At 41.6% G+C, this 21,364-nt stretch overlaps 1 protein-coding gene across 2 annotated transcripts in view; it reads right to left on the reverse strand.

Annotated features, from left to right (window-relative positions):
- SH2B2 (SH2B adaptor protein 2) overlaps window positions 1-21,364 on the reverse strand; it is a 194,494-nt gene that overhangs the window by 102,099 nt on the left and 71,031 nt on the right. The window contains exon 2 of one of the 2 annotated variants that reach the window (XM_073616659.1): window positions 10,707-11,233. The exons of the other annotated variant lie outside the window; for it this stretch is intronic. The gene's annotated coding sequence lies outside the window, so the exon portion shown is untranslated. The remainder of the gene's footprint in view (window positions 1-10,706; window positions 11,234-21,364) is intronic. 2 annotated transcript variants of the gene reach the window in all.

A 21,364-nucleotide genomic window follows, 5' to 3' on the forward strand; every position in this document is an offset into this window, starting at 1 on the left:
CTCAGCTCGCCATACCTCTTGTACATCACCATGTTCCTACATTCGTAATTGTTGGCCAACATTTGTGTGACCGTGTGTATGCAAGACAAGTTGGAGCCAACAACCTTGGAACAAAAATCCACGGTTTTGTTGTCGGAAACTCCGATCGTGTGTACGGGGCATTACAGTTATTTTCTTCAGAAAACAGCCATAGTTTGAGCAGTAAAGCCTGTCCCCTGCCACTATACTGTAGAGGAGGAACCTTGTTCTCTGTATGGAAGCAGTAGTCTCACCGCAAAGGTCCAACACGCCCCCCTGCTGAGTCAGACTGACCGCTCTACTATCAGTATCATGCTTTATGCTTATTGGATAACTCTAGCTCTGACTTCCCTAGTTACACATGTACATGGACTATTTCAGCACGACAAACCCAAAACTAGCGTTTTTTAACATAATGTTTTTTGTTTTTGTAAAAATTTGTGTTCTGTGGTCAATGCAAACGATGTTAAGCGATGTTCTTTTACCAAGTAAAATTTTTCATTAAAACAAATAAACAGCAGAAAATCGCATTACTTCCACTATGCATAGCAGCATTCGTTTCACAATGGGGCACAGTTCACTGCTCTGTCCTTGTAATATTAAGTACAATTTTGTTAATTGGCTCTAAAAATAATTGCTTTAGTGTATATGGTATATGCTGGACAGAAGCAATAATAAGAAAAAAGACTTTTCCTGCCAGCTTCGGGCAACCTATTTGAAACACATTCAATTTTAATAGCTGTAAATATCAAGAAGATGACCTGGAGCGTTGGCACAGAAAACGCTGTCAGGAGCTGTTAATCTCAACTTCTAAACAAATTCATGGGTGCAGGACACCCTATACATAATGTATATTTTGAAAACATTATGCCTTGCCGCAATCCTCGATCCCACGCAGCACAAGACTGTAACATAAATATATCCACTTAATATGTTTAAATCGCATTCATGATCAGAATTAACAGATCACTTTTTTTTAAATGTACTTAAAATGACATTTCATTCATTTGCACAGATAGTCTAGCTTTCTACAACATTATTTTAATTTGTTTGGATATGTACGGTATATAAGCTAGCCGTACACTCTTCGAATAGCCCTCAGGAACAGATCGCTCCATCCATGCCAACAGTGTAGATTATTAAATCCCCCTGCTGGGCTAATGTATTCTGACTATACCCGGTGGCCAGTTTATCAGGAACCAAACAAAATTCAAACAGTGTATGGCCGTGCTTTAATACCTCTTCTAGAGACAGCTTTCAGTCTAACAGAACAGTCTAACCTACGATGATGACACATTTGAAAGATATGGGTGGGTACCCAATTCCCATATCCTCAAGAAAGCAACTGTACCAGTCCCACACGTTCCCCTTTAAGGATGAATTGTAAATGTATTTTATACATAAGACCAATATAATTTTGCATATACCATGCCTGGTCAACCCCCTTGAAACCTGGAAAGCACTGTAGTAGACACCGCTGCTCCAGTAATCTCCACTTGCTTCTAGGTCCCGCACAAAGCAGCTACTCTGCTGCATTTTGAACACAGGAGGGAGAATGGTCGCTCAGCACGGGCACCATTCAGAGAATGCTTAGCATTTTCTGATTGGACAAGGCAGACAGGTAAGCCAGTGACATCACACTCTCTACCTTGTCCAATTAGAGAACAATTTGCATTCATTTAGAAAATGCAAAGCATTGGCCAACCTCCTTTGTTCACAAGCAGCAGAGCATCTGCTTAGCACGGGACCCAGAAGCACGTGAAGATCACTAGAATAGTGGTGTCTACTTCAGGGATTTCCAGCTTTCGGGGGGAACAGCCAGTTATGGTATATACATAGTTACATTTGTCCAAACTGAACCAGTGTAACTATATAAAAATACACCATACCTGGAATTCACATTTAGGTGATCACATCTTCTTTCCCAGCTGATTGATATCAGGGCAGAAGCAACTGATTCCTGAATGGGTATAGCTACCAGTTGCAACCCCCCCCCCCCCTGCGGTTCAGCCGCCTGCAACCTGGGGGGGGGGGGTGCTGACAGGCAGCGAGCAGGTTGCGGGCTTCTATGGGCGGTGGCTCGTGTGTCCTCTCCTCCTCTTCTGCATCACATCACAGCGGCTTCCACCGTGCGTCTCCTCCCTCCTCGTCCTAGGCGTCCAATAGGATCGTCTGTCCTTTCAGCCAATCGGGTGACGGGTCTTAAGACCCGCTTCCTGATTGGCCAGGAGAAGGATCAGTTTGGCAATAGCGAATATTCATTTGCTATTGTCACACAACTGGGTGGGCTCGGAGCGCAGTTCCCATGCACTCCTAATGGACGGGCCGCTGCTAATAGTTACAGTACATATGTGGACCTTTTATTATCAAAGAAGACCTTAAAGCGTAACTCTACTTTGGTTCAGAAAAAACATTTCCCCCTGGATGATCTATGTACATTGCAACGATTATAATAACCTTTGTTGCAGATTCCTACCTTTTGTTATTCTGAAGAAATCCCTCTGTGTTTCTCTGTTCCCCTGTGCTTAGTGTGTTAATTGGGAGTGGTTTCATAAATATCAATCAGCTGTGCTCCTGGCAGGGCACTAATGAGGAAAGCTACTGGGCCTTTAAATGTGTTCCTATTGGGGATTATCTCACCAAAAATGAAATTTTTGTTCCAAAGAATACCTGAAATCTGACTTGTATCTTAGTGTAGACTTCTGGGAAAATTGGTGAACCAATCACACAATATCACTTGTCATCACAATATGACTTGTGTTGCAATTGTATACGCTATATTATTCTTTCTTTATTTGCTACTTTTTTCCCCACGAAAGTGGGGTTACCCTTTAACAGTACCTCAAGGGGAACTTGTTATGAATACAAATATAGATTACACTCCTTGCTTTACTACCTCATAGGTCACTATACTGAAAAAATCAAGCAGCCAGTGAAGTGTTGAAACACCTGATAAGCAAAGAAAGAATAAGGACGAAAACCACCCCAGCATTTGTACGTTCTGTCCTGATTATTTTTTTGGAAATTATTATACCTTAGCAGGGCTTTTTTTCTCAGAGAATAGGTGCAGGAACTCAACCAGGCCTCCATCACACTACCGCCTAACAGTGGGAGGGTCTTAATGGGCCTTGTTAAATACAAGTAGTACGTTCTTCACAGGTTGCAGAGCTCAGGAGTGCACTGCATACAAAGTGAAGAGCTCAGGCGAGTAGAGTTCAGGGTTTAGGAGTGCGCTACGTACAGAATGCAGGGTTCAGAGGCGCACTGCGTACAGAGTGCAGGGTTCAGCAGGGGACATTAGGGATCAGTGTGGAGAGAGGGGGACATTAGGGATCAGTGTGGACCAATTTTTCAGCACCTGTTTGACAGGTGCATATCACTGCAATCTTTTACAGCAAGGCCAATTCTTGCTTTCATTAAGAGTACCTCTATAGGGTTACGGGGAGAAGGCGCCACCGACATCCAAAGACCAATTTTTACGCACACGTTACTTCAAGCTTTAAACCAGGCACTGATAGAAGTCACAAGACTGCTATATACTGCTAATGAGAAAAAGGTATTTAGCTGTTTATATTTCCTAAAATGATTGCATTTCCATGTTCTGTGTACTGTGGGGAGACCAGATATAGTGAATACAGGGTCTGGGGTTTAGTAACACTTTAATTCTTAGCACTAGTCTCACTATTTATTTTAATAAATCCCGAGTCTAAGAGGTAGCTTAGCTCCCTGAAGTTTTACCTTTCTTGTAGCTACTCTCTTTGGTCTCTGGTGTTCCTGTTCAAAGTCAAGTGATAAATGTGGTGGAATCTGGGCCCATTCACCTTTAGTGAAAAATCTCCATATTTAAGTCTGTTTTATGACCGTATTGCATAGCAGTAAATTATTGTAAGGTTGGGATTATAGTTGTATAACCTTGTCTTTGTTGACTCACCTTCAATGCACTCAAGGTCATTTTAAACTGGTGTGGTTTATTTGTGTAAGGCTGCTTTTACACTGGGGTGTTGGCGGTAAAGCACTGCTATTTTTATTTGTCAGCGTGCCTGACGTCTTTAGGGGTCGCATGTGACCCCTGAAGACGTCAGGTGCTCTGACGAAACGCGTAGGGTGTAGTCAAGGTGTAGGGTGTAGTCAAACTTCCGCCCATACTGGATACTGGATCGCAGGTGGAGCGCACCACGGCGTCCCCGAGTCCACTTGTTTGTTTTAAAATTTGTTACCATGCCGGTTGGCGCTTTAGCGCTATTTTAATTAATAAAACCAAGTTTTTTATATACTTCACCATGGGAGATTGTTCTTTATCATATGTCTAACCTGGATACGTTTGGCCATTCCTTTCCTTTGGAGATATCATTGGATCTGCAGTGACGGATTTCCAGTTAGATAATCTAAGGCTGTCATGATCTCTGTAATAGGGATCATCTCCATTTGGTAAGTAGGCTGTTTGTTCGGTGTCAGTGGAGGATTTCTCTAGTCACTCAAGGATTGGAAAAGTCACTTTAAAAACTTGAATACACTGGATGACCTTTTGTGGTTTTTGGACTCAAGTATTGTGTTATGTTTTGCTCATTCTGGACTTTATACTTATGTTGCACAGTTGATATGTTTGATTACTAATTTATGCACAATTTTAGATTGATTTTGTGTATGTTCCATTGGAGTGCATCCAGTGGTTCTTTTGTTTTATTTTTATTTTATTTATTTGTACTGTTTGCACTTTATTACTAGTCAACTATTAGACCATTAGCGTGGTTCACCGGGCAGCTGAATTTATATACTTTCAATCTATATGCGCGGGTAGGGAGCAATTGTTCCCCTATTTTACAATATACACTTATTACGATTTTTTTTTTTTAACAAAAATATGTAGAAGAATACATATCGGCCTAAACTGAGAAAGAAATTCATTTTTTTATATATATTTTTTGGGGATATTTCTTATAGCAAAAAGTTAAAAATATTGCTTTTTTTTTTTCAAAATTGTCTATAGCACAAAAAATAAAAACTGCAGAAGTGATCAAATACCACCAAAGGAAAGCTCTATTTGTGGGGAAAAAAAGACATCAATTTTGTTTGGGTACAACGTCGCATGACAGCGCAACTGTCAGTTAAAGCGACGCAGTGCTGAATTGCAAAAAATGCTCTGGTCATTAAGGGGGTTAAATCTTCCGGGGCTGAAGTGGTTAAAGTGGAACTTTATATCTTTTACATTTTGGTATTCATATTTTATACTATCAGGAAAAATTATATATCACACTGCGCTAACCCAAAACGTGACAAGAAGCAGCTACATACAAATGTGACCAGTATTCAAAAGCACATGGTGAAAAAATGTAGCGCTAATGATGACAATGATAAACACATGGAAATAATATCCACTAGAAAAAAGCCATGAATGTGACTGTTAAGGTACAATAAATCAATAGAGTTCATTGGTATCCAAATAGGTAAAAATATAATGGTAGTCCCATGATGGTAAGTATATGTAATGAATCCAACCAGACTGTAAGATCTTCACGTCTGTGTATCATTAGTTAAACGATCTTGAAAAGGAAACAGATGAAATACGCTTACCGGAAGTGATGGATTTGGATGCCGGTGACACCGAATCAAACAGGCTCAGAGATCCACAGTGGATATGGTTGGTCCAAGAAACCCCAGATCTCAAGGGGATTCTTCCCTCTGCTGTCCCGATTACGGCTGCACCTCTGGAAGGTCCAGGATGGGTCAAGGCTGCATGGAAGTCTCAGAAGGGTAGGTGGTTCTCCAAAAAAATATATATAAAAGCGCCAATGGTGCAGATCAAAAGATGTTTTTTATTGGATAACACCAATAACAATGTAAAATAGCGTGATCACGTGGAAGATATAAAAGCATAAAATCAAGTGTAGGGGAGAGTGTAACTCGTCCAACGCGTTTCATCCAATTGGACTTCAACTGGGGCATCAACTGATGCCCCAGTTGAAGTCCAATTGGACGAAACGCATCAGGCGAGCTACACTCTTCCCTACACTTGATTTTATGCTTTTATAGCTTCCACGTGATCACGCTATTTTACATTGTTATTGGTGTTATCCAATAAAAAACATCTTTTGATCTGCAACATTGGCGCTTTTATATATAATTTTTTGGAGAACCACCTACCCTTCTGAGATATCCATGCAGCCTTGACCCATCCTGGACCTTCCGGAGGTGCAGCCGTAATCGGGACAGCAGAGGGAAGATTCCCCTTGAGATCCGGGGTTTCTTGGACCAACCATATCCACTGTGGATCTCTGAGCCTGTTTGATTCGGTGTCACCGGCATCCGAATCCATCACTTCCGGTAAGCGTATTCATCGGTTTCCTTTTCAAGATCGTTTAACTAATGATACACAGACGTGAAGATCTTACAGTCTGGTTGGATTCATTACATATACTTACCATCATGGGACTACCATTATATTTTTACCTATTTGGATACCAATGAACTCTACTGATTTATTTCACCTTAACAGTTACATTCATGGCTTTTTTCTAGTGGATATTATTTCCATGTGTTTATCATTGTCATCATTAGCGCTACATTTTTTCACCATATTGTATACTAAACTGACCTATTTTGTTGTGCTAAGAATTAGTAAACTATTGTATATCTTGATAAGCTTAGCAATATCCATGGTAATCACAGAGCTGACAAATTATTTTCTAATTCAAGAGCAAACAGTGAAATTAGTAGCCAGGGCTATTTTAAGCAGTCATGGACAATGATCTTTAAGGACCTTCAACAGAATGGGCTCAAAAGCATAGAAACCAGATGTGATTTTTATGGTACATTGGCCACCTAGCTCCTGGGTCTTGTCCAGCCTTGGGTGATGCTTTAGCTTTATTTTTTAAGTAGAACACAGACAGATTATCAGCTGAATTAATATATAGCTTTATTGTAATCTTTATTTTATCACCAAATGATGAGGTTTCAGGATAACATGCAATCATTTTCTAGTTTGTCCTATCATTAAATACAGACTTATGATCTTGACCTTTTTTTTTAGCTCTGAATATGGTTCCATCTTACACTTCAATACAGCAGTTGATCTCTAGTATAGCATAATCTCTAAAATATGTCCCTTCTTAATCAATGACACCATAAAACTTCTAATTCACTCCCTGTTTATCTCTCGCCTCGACTACTGCCACTCCCTCTTTATGGGATTACCTTCATATAGGCTAACCCCCTTCTGTCCATAATGAATGCTGCCGCCAGACTTATCCACCTTACTAACCATTCAGTGTCTACTAGTTTCCACTCATCCAACAAATACAATTCAAAATACTAACAACAACTTACAAAGCCACCCACAACTCTGCCTCCATCTACATCACTAACCTAGTCTCAAAATAGCAGCCAAATCATTCTCTTTGTTCCTCTCAAGACCTTCTGCTCTCTAGCTCCCTCGTCACCTTCTCCCATGCTCTCCTCCAGGACTTCTTCTAAACTTCTTCCATCCTTTGGAACTCCCTGCCCCAATCTGTCTGACTATCTCCTACTCTGTCCAATTTTAGGCAATCCCTGAAAATCCTTATCTTCATAGAAGCCTATTCTGCCCCCACCTAACAACCGTACTTTAATTTTCTCCATCAGTTCAGTTATCTTTTGTATCACTTTACCCTCCCTTTTAGATTGTAAGCTCTAACGAGCAGGACCCACTGATTCTTCCTGTATTATATTGTATTGTAACTGTACTCTCTGCCCTTATGTTGTAAAGTGCTTCACAAACTGTTGATGCTATATAAATCCTAAATAATAATAATAGTCCTAAATAATAATAATAATGCATGGGTGGCAGGACTGTTGGCTAAGATATAGTATATTATATTACAACTGCTCTTTAAGATTTTCCTCCAAATATTAAAGTGGTAGTAAAGGCAGAAGGTTTTTTATCTTATTCTATATTAAAACGCCTTCTGTGTGCAGCAGACCCCCTCAGCCCCCCTAATGCTTACCTGAGCCACATCTAAATCCAGCGATGTTGTAGGAGTGTCTCGGCTGCCTGGGACTCCCCTCCTCATTGGTTGAGACAGCAGCGCAGTGTCATTGGCTCCGCTGCTGTCAAAGTCAGTCAGCCAATGAGGAGAGAAAGGGTGCGGGGCCAGGCCGCAGCTCCATGTCTGAATGGACACACGGAGCTGTGGCTCAGCTTGGGTGCCCCCATAGCAAGCTGCTTGCTGTGGGGGTACTTGGCAGGATAAAGGGGCCAGGAGCAGCAAAGAAGGACCCGAGAAGAGGAGGATCCGGGCTGCTCTGTGCAAATCCACTGCACAGGGCAGGTAAGTATAACATGTTTGTTATTTTTACCAAGAAAAAAACAAGACTTTAGTATCACTTTAGGTTCTAGTTAATTAGTTGCTGTTTAGGCTTGAGAAATATTGTCAGCGCTTATATAATGGGTCAAGGGTTATACATTTCCACAGATGAAGTTATTCAGGAGCTGCAACAATAATAGGTCAGTGGCAAGGTTTTATTTTTTACTGGGAAAGTGCAAGCAGAGCTGCTATGCAACAAATATTCCTCATAAACAACATTCTCCATCCATCATTAGAACAAATGCCATATTGTATTATATTGTGAAGCTAATAGAGAAAGGTGAAGAAATGGGTGCTTTTTGAATAGACATACGGTACTAGATGTGACAACGACTAAAGTCTTCTGTTTAATCCAGCCTCCTCACTCATAAGCCTCTCTTCAACTATAGATGCAATAAAAACATAGGATGAATCTGCATTATGATTATTGTAATGGCAAAATAACCTGGGAACTACAAATACAAGGTTATTTATGGTGGTACGTTATTGATAGGGGATGTGTCCTTATATGATTCCCCCAGTTCTCTTTTAGTTTTTCACAGGAAAAACAAAAGAAAAAAGAAACCATAATTGTATATCCTATGACAAATTATTTTTTTCTCAGACCTACACAAGCTAGCAGCACTAAGGATATAGCTCTGCCCAAGCTTTTTCTATTTTCTGGCCAACTCATGGCTTCTCTACCACTAAAAGCTGGGACCATCTGAGAAAATCCAGAACGGGTGACTGTGGTGACAGATAATAAGTCTCTCTTCGGAGAAGTTGACCTTACTAGATTGGGGCTGATTTACTAAAGACAAATAGACTGTTCACTTTTCATGGGAAGTTGCACTTTGCAAAGGGAGGTTTCCCCAGTGTTTGAATAAAGAGGTAAAGCTTTGCTGGCCTCCATCATTCAATCATGTGAAAGAAAATGCTGTTTTTATTTCCTTGCATGTAATTGGGTATTATTTTCAAACTAAACATGTATTCAACTCTGGGGAAAATTCCCTTGTAAAATGAACAGCCTATTCGTCTTTAATAAATCAAACCCAATATCTCTGTATATTAAACCATGCTGCTTGGCCTTAGCTGAGGGAATTCGATACTGCCATCTAGAAAAGGATTTTAGTAAGGAACACATAAATAATCACTCATTTTCAAAGAGAACATGGCCAGCTGGAGCATATTAGTCACACTCAAGTGGACTATAATTCTAAAGACATTTACCAACTTATCAAAGCTGTTGAAGAAAAGGCTTGGTTAGGCTTTAAAACAAACGTTAACATTAGAGAACAAGTTCAGTTGATTGTAACTAACTACTATTAGCTATACCATACTTCCCAACTTTTTGAGATAGGAAGGAGTGACACCTATTAGCAAAACTATGTAGGCATAGGACACACCCCCTGCCACGCCCCCCTTAAAGCAGAATTATACCAAAAAATAAAAAATGATTAGTTAAACCCACAAGTGTTTTTTTTTTACCACTACTATTCCTTTGTACTGGCTCTTGAAATCTACAGATGCAGCATTTTAGACATTGGATGAAAGGTTTAGCACTGGTTAACATTTTTTGAAAGATAAAAAGTATATTTTATACACAACTATATAGATCAGACCAATGTGAGGGACAAATGAGGAGGCAAGGGGGACTTTGTTCCAAATCAGGGATGGTCCCTTGAAACCAGGGACAGTTGGGAGCTTTGGTTATACCATAACCGGAATAAATTAGATCCTTGACAGGAATACAGGCCAACTGGTGTTGCACAAAAGCCTTCTCTACCCAATAACCTCCTTTTTCTGACTTGGGCATGTGTGAGCGCTGGACTGCTAAAACTTTGATGAGACAGACTCATATTGAGAGGCTGAGATGGTAAAGGATGAGGGTTTCCTTAGCTTCATGCATAAATAACAGTAGAGAAGACAAGTGAAGGTCTTGCCTACAGCAACCAGATTACATTGAGCAGCTGGTATCAAGAAGCACATCTTACCCACCACCCTTCCATTACTCTAGTTTTTTTCATATGCATGATGAAAACTGCGCTATTAAACTATTCATTGGGGTTGATTTACAGAAGGAAAATAGGTTGTTCAGTTTCCAGGAGATGTTGCACTTTGTAGGGGAATTGTCCTCAGAGCTTAGTAAATGGGCTGAAATGTCAATTTGCAAACAATACCCCATCACATGCAAGGAAAAATCCCAGCAAAAAACACAGCACTTTTGCTTGCACATGATTGGATAATGTAAATAAGCAGAGCTTTACCCAATTCTCTAAGCTCTGAGGAAAATTTTTAATGTGAACATCCTATTTACCCTTAGTAAATCAACCCCACTGGGTTTAATGTATATACTCTACAAAACTTTACCTTCCAGTGTATTTTTCCTGCCACTCCTAATCTTCAACTTTTCTCTGTAAAAGGTAGTTCAGCCCTTTCTTCCATTGAGAAGAGTGCCCTTTTCATGTCGGCTTGTCCTGTAGTGTGTTCCTTCTTGTGGACGGTAAACATGCATTACAACGCAGCCTGGATAAACTCCGGCCTGTAAGCTCTTCTCTGGGGGCTTAGTATCTTCTGTGGTCTGTACTCCAGTTTGATGCTGGCATGGAGTCTGTGTGCTCATCTTTTATTCAATGTTTACTGCAATGCACATGCTGAAGTCTCATCAGTGGCCCCTAGCAATGCCACTTAACAGCCCCCCACACAGAACTGCTCCAGTGTGTTCCCGCCTTGTGGTAATCATCTGGTTTTCAAATGTATGTAGCAAACCGTAAAATTCACAGTTGTACATTCCTCGGCTTTTTGACAGGACGCCTTGTTCAAGCTATTTTTCCACACTGTCGCTTGTATTTATTCTGCTAGCTTGAATTCCTAATCTCCTTTCTTTGCTGACTGATCTAGAAAGAGATCAATATCTTTTTATTGATTTCCTTAGAAAACAACATTCATAATTTATAACGTATGCATTATTTTCTGCCCTATACGTTTAATGATGTTATAATTATACAGTCAGGTCCATAAATATTGGGACATTGACACAATTCTAATCTTTTTGGCTCTATACACCATCACGATGGATTTCAGTTGAAACGAACAAGATGTGCTTTAACTGCAGACTTTCAGCTTTAATTTGAGGGTATTTACATCCAAATCAGGTGAACGGTGTAGGAATTACAATAGTTTGTATATGTGCCTCCCACTTTTTAAGGGACCAAAAGTAATGGGACAGATTAACAATCATCCATCAAACTTTCCCTTTTATAGTAGTTAGTCTCAAATCCTTTGTAGTCAAATACAGCCTGAAGTCTGGAACGCATAGACATCACCAGACGCTGGGTTTCATCCCTGGTGATGCTCTGCCAGGCCTCTTCTGCAACTGTCTTCAGTTCCTGCTTGTTCTTGGGGCATTTTCCCTTCAGTTTTGTCTTCAGCAAGTGAAATGCATGCCCAATCGGATTCAGGTCAGGTGATTGACTTGGCCATTGCATAACATTCCACTTATTTCCCTTAAAAAAACTCTTTGGTTGCTTTCTCAGTATGCTTCGGGTCATTGTCCACCTGCACTGTGAAGCACCGTCCAATGAGTTCTGAAGCATTTTGCTGAATATGAGCAGATAATATTGCCCGAAACACTTTAGAATTCATCCTGCTGCTTTTGACAGCAGTCACATCATCAATCAATACAAGAGAACCAGTCATTGGCAGCCATACATTCCCACGCCATGACACTATCACCACCATGCTTCACTTATGAGGTGGTATGCTTTGGATCATGAGCAGTTCCTTTCCTTCTCCATACTCTTCTCTTCCCATCACTCTGGTACAAGTTGATCTTGGTCTCATCTGTCCATAGGATGTTGTTCCAGAACTGTGAAGGCTTTTTTAGATGTTGTTTGGCAAACTAATCTGGCCTTCCTGTTTTTGAGGCTCACCAATGGTTTACATCTTGTGGTGAACCCTGTATTTATTCTGGTGAAGTCTTCTCTTGATTGTTGACTTTGACACACATACACCTACCTCCTGGAGAGTGTTCTTGATCTGGCCAACTGTTGTGAAGGGTGTTTTCTTCACCAGGGAAAAAATTCTTTGGTCATCCACCACAGTTGTTTTCCGTGGTCTTCCGGGTCTTTTGGTGTTGCTGAGCTCACCGTTGCGTTCTTTCTTTTAAAGGATGTTCCAAACAGTTGATTTGGCCACACCTAATGTTTTTGCTATCTTTCTGATGGGTTTGTTTTGTTTTTTCAGCCTAATGATGGCTTGCTTCACTGATAGTGACAGCTCTTTGGATCTCATATTGAGAGTTGGCAGCAACAGATTCCAAATGCAAGTAGCACACTTGAAATGAACTCTAGACCTTTTATCTGCTCCTTGTAAATGGGATAATGAGGGAATAACACACACCTAGCCATGGAACAGCTGAGCAGCCAATTGTCCCATTACTTTTGGCCCCTAAAAAGTGGGAGGCATGTATACAAACTGTTGTAATTCCTACACTGTTCACCTGATTTGGATGTAAATACCCTCAAATTAAAGCTGAAAGTCTGCAGTTAAAGCACATCTTGTTCGTTGTTCGTTTCATTTCAAATCCATTGTGGTGGTGTATAGAGTCAAAAAGATTAGAATTGTGTCAATGTCCCAATATTTATGAACTTGACTGTATATCTAACATATGAAAGCAATAATTACTTTAAAAGTATTTCTTTGCACGGGTCAATTTGACTCCAACTCTATGGGCTAATTTTAAAAAACTAGGGGGAAAAAAAAAAAACTTGTGCAAAATAAAAGGAAATGCCTATAGCAACCAATTTGTTTTCACCATTCAAATCAAACAATCTGATTGTTGTAAGTAACTGCACTAGATTTTGTAAATCAGCTAGAGCACATATTTCAAACACAAGGCCCACAGGCCAAATCTGACCGACCAGGCCATTTAATGTGGCCCACACACCTCTCCTGTAGCTGCTGCACCCCCCTCGTCTCTGCCCCACCTTGTCTCAGAGGTCAGCAGCAGAGAGGATGGCAAAACGCCTCTGCCAGATCCTACACTTCTCCGTACAGTCACAGAGAGAGGCTTGTCTCTGCCCTCTCATCTCAGCAGTTGGTAGCAAAGGAGGAGGACAGAATTCCTCCTACAGATTCTGTGCCTCTCTGCCTACCCTGGTTTCAGCATTCAGCAGACTCCGGTAGCTGACTCCAGCCCTCCCTCTGGTCCTCCTCCAGAACCTGCATTTTGTTTCCCAGCTCGGGCCCCCAACTGCTTCCCGGAATCAGCACAAGGTAAGAGGGGTGCACTGTGATGTAAGGGAGGGTGGGGGACCTTTGATTTCTGATGGTGGGGCTCTTGCGGTCTAATGTAAGTGGGGTGGGTGCTCTGGACATCTGCTTATAATTATGAGAATAATACAATTCTATTTCAGGAAGGTCACACACCACTGGTATCATCTACAAGAAACTTTATTGGAGACTGCTTGGACAGAACAACATGGCAGAACCATGTTGTCTCTGCGTTACTCCTTTTCAGACTTGCATCATCACACCACAGTGTCAGTGGGTTCCGCGCTGGTCTGCACCTGTCCTTCAAAGCTTAAGTCTTACGTTTTTAATAAATAACTAAATTACAGTAATATGCAGAGACAATTATTTATCATGATCAAGAATAGATACATTTATATAGTCTTGCAGATACAATTGGCCCTTTGAGGGAAACTATAATGCTGATGCGGCCCGTGATTAAATTGAGTTTGACACCACTGATCTAGAGTACAGCGTTAAAGAATACATATTCAGTGAGTTTATTTGTATAATGGTGTTAAAAGATCTTCATACAAAAGGACAGACTAATGTATTGTTGGGTAAAAAGCTATTTTTCTGTGTACAATAATTCATTTTTCAATGCAAGGCATGAGAAAATTTTACAAAATAAAAAGTTAGTAACACAAATTCCCAAATACACACTGGGCATGGATAATTAACCATCAGCACAGACTCTTGTGCAATTTCAAAGCTCTAGAGCAGGCATCACTAAATGGCGGACTGCAGTCCAAATGCAGACCGAATGACAGTCCCACCCGGACCGCCAAAGTCACACCACTTAGGAACCCGGACTCTTTCAGTCTTGCCTGACTGCCCTGTAGGTCCCGCTCCTGTTTGTTATAACCAGCTGCCACGTGGCAGAAGATGGGAGAGGCGGCAGGCTGGGAGGTCCTAGGGCAGGAACTGCAAGCAGGTGATTGGTTGTTAGGACACTGGGCAGTCCTACCTTATACAGGGCAGGTCCTAGCAACCTGCCCTGTATAAGGTAGGGCTGCGTGTGTGGCTGTAAACACTACTGTGAAAGGGAAGGAGGTGTGAGGAAACTGTTGTGAAGAGGAGGTGAATGGGTCTAAGCATACTGCTGTGAATGGGGCTAAGGACCCTGCTATGAAAGGGGCTATGGACATTGCTATCAAGGGGGTAAAGGACACTGCTATGAAGGGGGTGAAGGGGGCTAAGGACACTGCTTTGAAGGGGGTGAAGAGGGCTAAGGACACTGCTATAAAGGGGGCTACAGACACTGCTATGAGGGGGGATGAAGGGGGCTAAGGACACTGCTATGAAGGTGGCTACAGCACTCCTATGAAGAGGGTTAAAGGGGTTCAGGGACACTGCTATAAAAGGGGGGGTGAAGGGGGCTAAGGACACTGCTATGAATGGGGCTGTGGACACTGCTATGAAGGAAGGGTGAAAGGGGCTGAGGACATTGCTATTAAAGGGTGAGGGTTTTTGCCATAAAGGTGGGTGGTGTGTGTGTGAGGGGGGGGGGGATGTGATGTAAAGTGGGGGAAAGTGTGATGTAAAGTGGGGTAAAAGGGGGGAATGTGATTTAAAGTGGGGGAAACGATGATGTGGGGCAGGACTCTGACCTAAAAGGGGGCCTGTGATGTGGTGGGGGAAACTATGACACAAAGGGGGGCTTGTGATGTAAAGGAGGGCTGTGTTTTGGGGGTCAACTGTGATGTGAAGGGAGACTTTGATGTGAAGGGGGACTGAGGACATTGGTGTAAGAAGGGAACTGTGATATAAATATGGGGGGCTGTGATGTGTCGTCGCACAAACATGCGATTCGGATCCCTGCTGGAAGAAAATTTTACTGATCGGACCTCCATGAATTTTAAGTCAATACCCCTGTTCTACAGTAGAAAAAAGTATTTTTCCTAACAAATTCATTCAAGACCGTGTTGCAAAAAATGAATATACCCCAATGAAAGTCTTAGGAGCAAAGCTAAATTTTAGACAACAAAATCCTAATTAACAAGAATTCAACTAGAGGTGAGTCTAATTATTCATTAAACAGGTGTCCAGCAGACAGTTGATTATAAAAGGGCGTTACTTACCAACAAAAAAAACCCTTCCCATTTCATGTTTTCATGCCAGTAATGGCACTACATGGAAGAGAAATGTCACAAGGCCTGAGAAAGAAAATAATTTCTTTACACAAGAAAGGTGAAGGCTACAAGAAGGTCTGACTGATAAGTAAAGCTTTTCTGAATACTGTAGCAAAAGTGATACAAAATATATTAACGATGGAACTGCAACCACCTCACAGAGATGTCCAGGCTGTCCACTGAAGTTAACACCTTGACAGGAGCATCTTCTGATGAGAAGGGTTGAAGAAAATCGCCATGCAAGTCCTCTGCATTTCGCTAAAGAAGTAGAAAGCCAAACTGGGGCGATTTTTTTCCCGTGACACAATACGGCGTACATTGCAGAGGAATGGCATGCGTGGGTGTCATCCATGAAGGAAGTTTCTCCTAAAGCCCATTCACAAAAAAGCCTGCCTAGAATTTGTCAGGGCCCATGCTGAAAAAGAAGACTACTGGGACTCTGTACTCTGCAGTGATGAAACCAAGATAAAAGTTTTTGGAACTGATGGATTCAAAACAGTATGGAATTGCAAAGGTGAGAAGTACAAAGAAAAATGCATGGTGCCTACAGTGAAGTGCACGAGTGTATGAGTGCTGATGGTTTCGGGGAGCTGCATTTCAATAATTGGCATCATGGATTCACAGATGTACTGCTGTATATTGAAAGAGAGGATGCTAGCATCACTCCGTGCCCTTCGTAGTCGTGAACTTTTCAACGATCCAACACATATCTAAGGCCACTGTTGCATTTCTGACAAACAGGGTGAAAATGAATCATTGGCCAAGTATGTCTCCTGATCTGAACCCAATCAAACACCTATGAGGAATTCTGAAGAGACAAGTTGAACATCAGTCTCCGTCCAGCATCCAGGCTCTAAAAGAGGTGCTGTCCTTACAAATCATGGAGGTCAGACAAAATACTAGATGTTGTAGTTTTTGTTGTGAGGTGTATTCATTTATGCATCAACTAATTTGAGTAAAACTGAAGATTTTGTAATCTAATTTATATTATTAACCTACTTTCATGTAATGAGCTAAACAAATGTTCTAGAACACTCAGTTTTGTAAAAATTTTGGAAATTGTTCTTGTGTTCATTGAGATATTGATTAAAATCTTACTTTTCAAAAGGGGTTTAACATTTAAGCACTGTAGCTAAAATAAAATACAACATAAGAGCTTAAAATATAATAACCTGGAGTTCCAATAGTAATAGACTGGATTATGTATTATAACATTAGGTAATTGTTTCATTAGAGTAGAACTATACACGACTAACCTATGCTTCATTTGAAATATATATTTTAGATAAATTACCATTACATTCATTCAGATTAGTGAGGATTGTTAAAGTGGGAGTAAAATCCCATGCATAATCTGTTTATACAGGTAAGCCTATAATAAGGGTTACCTATAGGTACTGTAAATATCTTCTAAACGTGCCCTGTTTAGGAGATATTTACAGTACATGCTGCCGGTTATGTCACCGGCGCATGCGCTCTGAAGGAACGGCCACCCGGGCCGTTCCTTCAGAGTCCTGTGCTGTAAATTGCGTAAATTGTGGCTCAAGCCCATATGCGCGGGAGTGATGTTATTGTGGCTCCTGCCACTCACACAGCCAGAGTCCACAAACCCGGAAGAAAGACGGGTGAAGATGGATGCATTGTCAGCGGTGACAGCTTGCAGCTCGCAGTTAAGTTTCACATAATGTGCTAGTATGCAATGCATTCCAGCACATTATGGCTTTACCTTGCAGCTAACTTTTAATAAACAGATATTTACCTGTCCCAGGATCCAGCGCTTTGCTCACCCGAGGGGGCGCCAAGGACTGTCTTCGGTCCCCAGCACCGGCATCCTAACTGTGGGCAGCCGGCTGTGACAACTTGCAGCTTTACAGATGGCTGCCCACTGCGCATGCGTGACCTGTGCATTGTGAATGGTTCCGCAGTCTTCTGGGACCTGTGACATGTCCCTAAAGACTGCAGGAAGGGAGAGGGGCTAGAGAACTTCCCCTTGGATCGCCTAGGCAGAACCAGGTACCGGCACCCTGAAACAGGCTGGCTTTTTACCTTTTTTACCTGAAGTGCTTCAATAAAACTCTTAAATCCAACCTCAGTTGTGACTCACTTCTATATCAGGCATACCTCTAAACTTGTTCTAGACCTTACGACGGATTACTATAGTTTAACAGCTTTTTCTGATTATCTAAACCTGAACAGGCAGGTATTGAAAAAAAGAAAAAAAAAAGTAAACAATTTAATGCAGTTATGTTTACAATAAAAATGATTCAGCCTATTTTTAAATATAACTAGTACACTAAATTTGATCTGGCATCAGCCTACAGGAATCCCCTAAATTACAGATCACTTAGGAGATGGAGGAGCAGCAATAATGTGCCACATCAACGTGCTGATAAGGTATATACTGTCAAGATGACAGAGGAATGATCTGATCAGTCTGCTGCTTGTCCTTCACTGTCCAATCACAGGCTTTGGCTGGAGAATCGATATGTTGTTTGGCAGGACTGTGTAAACCCCTGGACTGCGTGGACAGAAATACAAATCTTTTAGCAGAGGGAATAGGTACTACGTATATATATATTTCAAATGTGTATTTAGCGGTTTGCCCAGAGTTTGACTTTACAACTGAGAAAGAGACTACCATATATCACATTTTAAATACAGTGTAAAGAATTTACAAAAACTGGATCAGACAAAATCTGGAGCAGATGTGTTAGGCAACCAACTTCTTGCTTTCATTTTCAAAGCTTAAAGTGGTTGTTAAAGCGGAGTTCCACCCAAAAATCGAACTTCCGCTTTAACGGAGGTGACCCCCCCTGACATGACACATTTGGCATGTCATTTTTTTGGGGGGAGAGCCGGTACCCTCTTTTCAGAGGGTCCCAGCTCCCACTTCCACCCGGCGCACCGCGGCACCGGAAGGGAGTTCACCTCTCCCCCCTCCCTCTCGGCAATTATCTGGAACAGATGATTGCCCAGCCAGTCACGGTGCGCAGCGTGGCTCACGCATACACAGTGGGTGCCTGACTGTGAAGTCACAGCCAGGCGCCACAGTTACAATGCCGGCGCTGCAGAGAGGAGGGGGAGACGAGCGGGGCTTCGTTCCCCCGCATCACTGGACCCTGGGTCAGGTAAGTGTCCAATTATTAAAAGTCAGCAGCTGCAGTATTTGTAGCTGCTGACTTTTAATTTATTTATAATAATAATATTATATTAATTAATTCCGCTTTAAGTCAATATATCATATGTGTACCATACCATCGGTTATATAAAGCTATGTGTCCCAGTGCTTGTGCTGTATTAAAAAGATGCAAATTTCTACCTCATCTTAGAGCGCTCGTATGACTCCTCGGCTCTCTCCTCTTCCCGGCTGACAGCTATAGCGGGAGGGTCCAAGAACTCCCGCTAATGGCAGCAGGGGAGGAGGGGAGGAGAGGAGGAGAGGAGCAGAGAGACCAGCAGTCATGTGAGCGTAGGGAGACGCTCTGATAGAAGGTAGAAATCTGCATAGTTTTTATACAGCACAGGCACTGGGACACATATGGTTACATAACAGATGGGATGGTATACAGTGCCTAGAAAAAGTATTCATACCCCTTGAAATTTTCCACATTTTGTCATGTAAAAACGTATATGTATTTCATTGGGATTTTATTTAATAGACCAACACAAAGTGGCACATAATTGTGAAGTAGAAGGAAAATAATAAATGATTTTCAAAATTGTTTCACAAATATATATCTTAAAAGTGTGGCATTCATTTGTATTCAGCCCTGTTTACTCTGATACCCCTAACTAAAATCTAGTGTCTTCAGACGTCACCTAATTAGTAAATAGAGTCCACCTGTGTGTAATTTAATCTCAGTATAAATACAGCTGTTCTGTGAAGCCTTCAGAGGTATGTTAGAGAACCTTAGTAAACAAACAGCATCATGAAGGCCAAGAAACACACCCCAGACAGGTCAGGAATAAAGTTGAAGGGAGAAGTTTAACCACTTCAGCCCCGGAAGGATTTACCCCCTTCCTGACCAGAGCATTTTTTTGCGATTCGGCACTGGGTTTAGCTGACAACTGCGCGGTCGTGCGACGTTGTACCCAAACAAAATTTATGTCCTTTTTTTTCCCACAAATAGTGCTTTCTTTTGGTGGTATTTGATCACCTCTGCGGTTTTTATTTTTTGCGCTATAAACAAAAAAAAAAAAAGGCAATTTTGAAAAAAAAAAAAAAGCAATGTTTTTTACTTTTTGCTATAATAAATATCCCCCAAAAATATATAAAAAAAAAACGAATTGCTTCCGCAGTTTAGGCAGATATGTATTCTTCTACATATTTTTTGAAAAAAAAAAAAAATTTGCAATAAGTGTATATTGATTGGTTTGTGCAAAAGTTATAGCGTCTACAAGATAGGGGATAGATTTATGGCATTTTTATTATTATTATTTTTTTACTAGTAATGGTGGCGATCTGCGATTTTTCATCGGGACTGCGACATTATGGCGGACAGGGAACAGACTCTTCGGATCAGCAGCACACCCACACAGAAAGTAAAAGATAAAGTCTTTATTGAAGCATAAATATTAAAAGCACTGGATGGGTACAGGCAGGGGAAAAGCAGGTAGGTTGACATGTTTCACACTATAGAAGTGCTTTGTCAAAACCACAGAATTATGGCGGACAGATCGGACACTTTTGACACTATTTTGGGACCACTGACATTTATACAGAGATCAGAGCTACAAATAGCCACTGATTACTGTATAAATGACACTGGCAGGGAAGGGGTTAAACACTAGAGGGCGATCAAGGGGTCAAGTGTGCTCCCTGGATGTGTTCTAACTGTAGGGGGGATGGGCTCACTACAACATGACAGAGATCACTGCTCCCGATGACAGGGAGCAGTAGATCCCTGTCATGTTGCTAGGCAGAACAGGGAAATGCTTTGTTTACATAGGCATCTCCCCGTTCTGCCTCTCCTCGCCGCAACTGCTGGCCGCCGCGTGGGCACGCTCCCGCTGCACCGGCACGCACGCATGCCCGCTAGCCGTCAATTTCAGAGAGACGTACGTAAATCAGCGTGCTGCGGTCGGCAAGTGGTTAAATCAAGGTTAGGTTATAAAAAAATATCCAAAGCTTTGAACATCTCACAGAGCACTTGTTCAATCCATCATCCGAAAATTGAAAGAGTATGACACAACTGCAAACCTCCCAAGACATGGCCGTCCACCTAAACTGACAGGCCAGGCAAGGAGAGCATTAATCAGAGAAGCAGCCAAGAGGTCCATGGTAAGTCTGGAGGAGCTGCAGAAATCCACAGCTAAGGTGGGAGAATCTGTCCACAGGACAACTATTAGTCGTGCACTCCACAAATCCTGCCTTTGTGGAAGAGTGGCACGAAGAAAGCCATGTTGAAAGAAAGCCAAAAGAAGTCCTGTTTGCAAGAAGCCATGTGGGGGACACAGCAAACATGTGGAAGAAGGTGCTCTGGTCAGATGAGACCAAAATTGAACTTTTTTACCTAAAAGCAAAACACTATGTGTGGCAGAAAGCGAACACAGCACATCACCCTGAACACACCATCCCCACTGTGAAACATGGTGGTGGCAGCA

This window comes from Aquarana catesbeiana, linkage group LG02 (genome assembly GCF_042186555.1).
Source record: "Aquarana catesbeiana isolate 2022-GZ linkage group LG02, ASM4218655v1, whole genome shotgun sequence".
Taxonomy (NCBI): domain Eukaryota; kingdom Metazoa; phylum Chordata; class Amphibia; order Anura; family Ranidae; genus Aquarana; species Aquarana catesbeiana.